Source organism: Aulostomus chinensis, chromosome 2, assembly GCF_037954235.1.
Source record: "Aulostomus chinensis isolate RoL2024-O1b breed Wild chromosome 2, RoL_Achi_v1.0, whole genome shotgun sequence".
In the NCBI taxonomy this organism is placed as follows: domain Eukaryota; kingdom Metazoa; phylum Chordata; class Actinopteri; order Syngnathiformes; family Aulostomidae; genus Aulostomus; species Aulostomus chinensis.
The window spans coordinates 24551805-24559468 of NC_141321.1; positions in this window are offsets into that span (position 1 = coordinate 24551805).

Genomic DNA, 7664 nt, shown 5'->3' on the forward strand with positions numbered 1-7664 from the left:
GATGCTTAAAATGACTAAAATGCAATATATTCACAGCATATAACTAACAGCACTTTGAACATGGTGACTTATAAATAATATATTTGAGAGATAGTTGAAAAGTTTTGGCTTGCATTTCTTTGGCCACGTTGGGGGAAAACAAAAGAGCCGATACTTAATGCATCAGCATAGCATCAGCTCTGTTCACAGGGAGGTCCAATCAGAATCTGCTGGCCCCAATTTCCTCATCTCTTCAAGACAGTGCAGTTGCTGCTTCCACCTTCCAGAATATTCACTCCTGCCCTCGCAAATACGAGATATGCTGAGTCTCGAGCTGATTCAAGTCCCCCACTTTCACAAATTGGCAAATCCCAGTACCCCTCAGCCTGGTGGCCCTCAGATTCGTCCCATGCCTCAGCCATGGAAGCAAACCCTAGCCCCTGTCCCAGCCCCCACTGCCCAGGCTCCCACTTCTACTGCCCAATCCACTCTGCACATCATTCCCCCTGTACCTGCCCATGCTGCACCATCTCTTTCTACCCACCATGTACCTGTAACTCTAGGCATGGTCCAAGCCCCTCGGCACTCTGCATCTATCCATGTTCCAAGCCCCTGATCAATCTTCATCCATGCCTGGCCAAGCACAGCCCACCTCCACTAGCAGCTTACCACCAATGCCAACGCAAACCATGGCACTCAGTGGCACCAGTTGCTGAACAAGCTGACAATTAGCAACAACAATTTATCGAAGCTTCATTTCCAGGTGGTTTGTGGCTCCAGGTGAATCATAATATCCAGCACACACAGTGAGTCCACCCTTCATGCAGCATGAACACTAGCATCTGGGTCATTAAAGGGACGTTCAGTTATTTAGATGTGGTTTATATGAGACACTGATGCCCAGTCAGTGCAGACGCCTAGGAAGGTGCTGCTGTGGAATCAACACCAGCACAAACACATCTCTTACCACCAACAAGCTGCACTTTTAACATTTGACACATTTGATAGAAGATGTAGCACTACATTGTAAAGAGACGCATTTGATAGAAGATGTAGTACTACATTGTAAAGAGACGCATTTCATAGAAGATGTAGTACTACATTGTAAAGAGACGCATTTCATAGAAGATGTAGTACTACATTGTGAAAAGACACATTTGATAGAAGACGTCTTACAACATTGTGAAAAGACGCATTTATTAGAGGATGTAGTACTACATTGTGAAAAGACGCATTTATTAGAGGATGTAGTACTACATTGTAAAGAGACGCATTTAATAGAAGATGTAGTACTACATTGTGAAGATTCATTTGATAGAAGTGTAGCACTGCATTGTGAACAGACACATTTAATAGAAGATTTAGTACTACATTGTGTACAGATGTATTTGATTGAAGATGGAGTACTACATCCCAAAAAAGATGCATTTGATTGAAGATGTTTCAAAAGCAAATGCATTTCATAGAAGATGTAGTACTACATTGTTAAAAGATACATTTGATAGAAGATGTAGTACTACATTGTTGACAAACACATTTGATAGAAGATGTAGTACTAATATGTGAAGAGACGCATTTGATAGAAGATGTAGAACTACATTTTTAACAGATACATTTGATAGAAGATGTAGTACTAAATTGTGAACAAACACATTTGACAGAAGATGTAGTACTCATTGTGAAATGAAATATTGGATAGAAGATGTGGTACTGCATTGTGAAAAGACACATTTGATAGAAGACGTAGTACAACATTGTGAAAAGACGCATTTATAAGAAGATGTAGTACTACATTGTAAAGAGACGCATTTAATAGAAGATGTAGTACTACATTGTAAAGAGACGCATTTCATAGAAGATGTAGTACTACATTGTAAAGAGACGCATTTGATAGAAGATGTAGCACTACATTGTAAAGAGACGCATTTCATAGAAGATGTAGTACTACATTGTAAAGAGACGCATTTCATAGAAGATGTAGTACTACATTGTGAAAAGACACATTTGATAGAAGACGTAGTACAACATTGTGAAAAGACGCATTTATTAGAAGATGTAGTACTACATTGTAAAGAGACGCATTTAATAGAAGATGTAGTACTACATTGTGAAGATTCATTTGATAGAAGTGTAGCACTGCATTGTGAACAGACACATTTAATAGAAGATTTAGTACTACATTGTGTACAGATGTATTTGATTGAAGATGGAGTACTACATCCCAAAAAAGATGCATTTGATTGAAGATGTTTCAAAAGCAAATACATTTCATAGAAGATGTAGTACTACATTGTTAAAAGATACATTTGATAGAAGATGTAGTACTACATTGTTGACAAACACATTTGATAGAAGATGTAGTACTAATATGTGAAGAGACGCATTTGATAGAAGATGTAGAACTACATTTTTAACAGATACATTTGATAGAAGATGTAGTACTAAATTGTGAACAAACACATTTGACAGAAGATGTAGTACTCATTGTGAAATGAAATATTGGATAGAAGATGTAGTACTACATTGTGAAGAGACGCATTTGATAGAAGATTTTGTACTACATTTTGAACAGATGTATTTGATAGAAGATGTAGTACTAATTCCCAAAACAGATGCATTTGATAGAAAATGTAGTAATACATTGTGAACAGACCCATTTGATAGAAGATGTAGTACTACATCCCAAAACAGATGCATTTGATAGAAGATGTAGTACTGCATTGTGAAAAGACACATTGGATAGAAGATGTAGTTCTACATTCCAAACAGAAGCATTTGATAGAAGATGTAGTACTACATTCCAAAAACGTTGCATTTGATCGAAGATGTAGCACTACATTTTGAAATGACACATTTTATAGAAGATTTAGTACTACATTCCAAAGTAGATCTATTTGATAGGTGATGTACTACTACATTCCAAATCCGATTCATTTGATAGAAAATGTAGAACTACAATATGAACGGACACATTTTATAGAAGATGTAGTACTTCATTCCAAAACATATTCATTTGACAGAAGATGTAGTACTGCATTGTGAACAGACACATTTGATAGAAGATGTCGTACTACATTGTAAAGAGACACATTTGATAGAAGATGTAGTACTACATTGTGTGAAGATGTATTTGATAGAAGATGTAGTACTACATCCCAAAAGAGATGCATTTGATAGAAGATGTAGTACAACTTTCAAAAGTAAATGAATTTAATAGAAGATGTAGTACTAATCTATGATCAGATGCATTTGATAGAAGCTGTTGTACTGCATTGTGAACAGACACATTTGATAGAAGATGTAGTACTACATTGTGAACAGACCCATATAATAGAAGATGTAGTACTACAATGTGTAAAGATGTATTTGATAGAAGATGTAGTACTACATCCCAAAAGAGATGCATTTGGTAGAAGATGTAGTACAACTTTCAAAAGTAAATGAATATAATAGAAGATGTAGTACTAATCTATGATCAGATGCATTTGATAGAAGATGTAGTACTACATTTTGAAAAGACACATTTCATTGAAGATATAGTACTTCATTGTGAACAGACACATTTGATAGAAGATATAGTACTTCATTGTGAACGACACATTTGATATAAGATGTAGTACTACATTGTGAACAGACACATTTGATAGAAGATGTAACCTCAAACTGCATTTTAAACAGATGTATTATAAAGATGATGACCAGCAGCAACGCTAACTCAAGTCAACTCCTCCTTCTATTTTTTTCTCTTCTGTTGCATTGCTTTGATATTAATTTTTATTTTTTTAACAGCTATAATGAATATAGCAAGAGAGAAGTTTTGAATCCATACATCTCCTATATATCAAATGGGTATATATGTAAGTGTGTAAATCTATATTCATGTATGTATATATATATATATATATATATATATATGTATATGTATATGTATTTGTGTATATGACAAATAATTTTTAAAAAGTTTTTTAAAAAATCCATAAATGTTCAATGAATATTCTAGTTGGTTTTTTTTAATCGCTTGCGACTTGGTGACTCTAAATGAATATCAGCCCTGGAAAAGTAACTCCTTTTTCATGCAAATTCACTGTTCATAAAATTCATATAACAATGCAAAATTAATATTAGAGGGACAGCATGGCCCAAGTGTTGCTGGTTCAATCCTCACTTCCTCTGGTGTCCATGTTGAAGTGTCCTCAAGCAAGATACTGAACCCCTAATTGCTCCTGATGGCCCTGCGATGAACTGGAGACCCGTCCAGAGTGAACCCCGCCTCTCACCCAGTGTCAGCTGGGATAGGCTCCACCCCCCTTTACAGGTGAGCGCTATAGAAAATTTGGATGGATGAATGGAAAATTCCTCTTCGTTAGTAAAGGATATCTAACTATGCTTCAGCATGAAGTCATCATTTTGACCCCAAACATCAAATTCAGAATTGCAATCCTGTTTTCAAACAGCTTGATTGATTCCACTGTTGTGTGATGCAACCATCATAGCAACACATGATGAACTCTCCAGCAGCAACAAGTTGATCAGACGCAGAAGGACACGTGGCTCAGCTCTGCTGAACCAGACAGTCATCAGCAATGATCAGCAGCAGCATTTCAGTATGAAGAATCATTGACCAAACCTTTCATGACTGTCACAAGAGGCTTGAAGCTCAATAAAAATGGGGTTCCCAGTTGAGTTCAGACAGGAAGTTTTAGATGTGGTCCTCAGGAGCTTTTCTCACAGCCCCAACTGATGGAGGCCAATTGGTTTTATCACAACAGAGGAAGGGCGGTACTGTCAACTGTACTTCCTCTGCTTAGTACTTGGGAACGTACATGGAAAAAAAAGCTGAAAAATGCTGCAAATGATCTTTGCACCATCATGGAGTCGCTTCATTGTGACGCTAAGCTTTGATTCAATGTTGAAATACATTGTTTTGTTTTGTTTTTTGGTTGATTTAAAAACAGAACCCAGTCACTTGTAGGCATCACTGCACTTGAAGAATTTTTCTTCCCTCTGCTGGCAAAATCTAAAAATCAATTATTAAAATTACTTTGACAGACATTAGACAAAATTTGGAGGCCAACCCCTGCCCAAAACACCAACTATGTTTCTACTGAAAATGATCCTTTTGACAAATTTGGTGCAAACTAAAATGCCAGGTAAGACACGACATGGAGACCAAAACCTGCCCCTGAAATCATCCATTATAGTAAAGATGGTCACTTCCTGTCCCAAAAAGATCCTGATGCGTTTCCATCAAAGATTTTGCCGTGGAGGCAGTCAGGAAGAAGGGTGACAGAGCCTACTTGGTGGGGAGTTGGACGTTTGTGAATGGCAAAGAAATCCAATGATGAAAACAGTGAAGTTTGACTGGAACAGAGAGTGTAGTGAACTGCTTTGACAGTTTTTACAGTTTGGTACAAAGTACTTTCTATAATTTTATGAAGTACACAATGTACTAATATGGCAGCATGTAAGTTCACTGGTTCGTATTTTCTGTATTTTTGTGTGTGTGTTCTTGATGTCAATGTCAGAAACTTGTTCAAGAGGAAATATTTATTTTTGTAAAGTCAAAACAAAGGTGCTGATTTTTATTGGATACAGGAAACCATTGCCTCCGTTGTAGATGCCTCATTTTGGAGGAATCAGTGGGGAAAAAATGTGTGGTTCTCATCTGGAAGTAACAGGTCAGCAGGGGTTGCTATGTTCCAAGGAACATTTTAAGATCGTCAAGCATCTCTCAGACAAAAATGGCAGATGGATAATTCTTCTGGTGGGGATTGATCCTCTCAGTTTGTCATCACTAATTATGGCTTCAACAATAAACAAAGCAAGAAAGAGCATTTTTCTACAAGAGAAAGCAAAATGAATCAACTTTTATCAACATTTCCTCCTGCCAAAGTCCTGTGGGGAGGGGACTTCAATCCAGTTTTGGATGATTCTCAGGACAGATTTTTTGAGTGTTGTCCAAGTCTCAGACACACACACACACACATACAAGTGAAGGACAGGAACTGGTAAGAGAAGGTTTACTACGGTTCTTTAGCAACAAGGCTGAACCATGTGTAGTAGCACGGAGGAGCAATTCTGGTAAAATAAATCCAACGTGACACAAAACCTGCCCAGTCTGAGAGGTTCATCTCTGACCTGACACAGTTGGTCGGAGGGCTTCCTTTCCTTCAAGAGGGATAAAAGACCTTTTTTCCATGGACGCCGATGCTCTCCTGGGGGAACTGCTCCAATATGGCTGTGTCCATGATGTCATCTCCCTCCTTCTGAATCTGGAGCAAACACAAGTCTCCATGCTTTCTCTTGCAGGTTCTCTGGACGAAAAGCAGATATGTAGTTCACAACTGAAAGATAAAACTAGAATAAATAGAAGGAGAAATTGAATGAATAATTAAGAGGGATACAAAAAAAGGCAAGACTACACAGTTAAATGAAGTTTCAGTTTTCATCCTGACATCATTCACTCAGTGCTGGCCGCGGTGTCCCTGGAGTACCGTTAGCAGCCCTGTCCATTCCCTGTACAGGCGGGCCTCTGGGAGCCTTCCCAGCTCCCCCAACTGTGGCAAGGGGCCCTCCACTGTTAACTATGACACCTCCAGCCTCAGGACTACCGTTGACATGCAGCATCTCGGCTCTCGTCTCCTGCCAGGCCACGTCATTCATACCCAGGATCCTGAATGGGATGCTCATTCCACGGGAAAGCATGTTGTCCTGTCATGAGAGGGTCTGTTCTAGTTGCACGCTGTCAGTGAGTTCCCACCACTTCCATAGATTTAAAAAGGCCCAGAAATGTCATCTTGAAAAAAATGAATGACTTTGGCAGGAACTTTGACAGGAAGTCCTAAACATGTGGGGTGAAAGGAGAGTTCCCAGCTAAAAAAACAGCGTGGTGTCTGCATGTCATGAAGATTCTGGGATCCTAGTCCAGGCAATGACAAGCAGCCTGAGAAAAGAAGGTGGAAAACCTGGCAGGTGGAGAAGCAGAGGGGATCTGGAGCAAACACAAGTCTCTGGTGCTTCCTCTTGCAGGCTCTCCGCACAAAAAGCAGATATGAATTTTACAACTGAAAGAGAAAAGTAGAATAAAAAGTAGGAGAAATTGAATGAATAATTAAGAGTGATTAAAAAAGGTGAGAATACGTAGTTAAATGAAGGAAGAACATTTATTTAAATAAATATTTTATATAAAAACCAACATTGATATTGAAAACATATATTAACAGTTACATTACAAACTTAACATTATATTACAAATTAGCAATGAAAATGTTTTATTTTTTAAAACAAACAACAAAAGGCACTTTTGAATGAAAGGATAAAAAGTCCACAAATAAAACAAAAAAACTAAAGGAACTTTCAAAACAAAAGATAAAAAGAAAACCAAACAAAATCTCAGTGAGATTAAATAAAACAAAACCCACCAACAAAAGAAAGTGTGTCAACTAAACTTAGAAAGCTAAGCCTTAACAGTCAGCGTGTGGTGGTCTTTAACCTCCTGGTTCAAAATGGAGGTGCTGCCTCTTTTTGTCCTTATAAAGAAATCACTGGAGTCTCCCAGCTTTCACTGCCTCCCCTGTAGGAGCAACCTGGGCTGCAGGTCCACTGGTGGCACAGCTGGACCCAGTCAGGGAGCCTTGTGTCCCTCCAGCACCTAAACTGGCACTGGTTATTTGTTCCAGAAGATG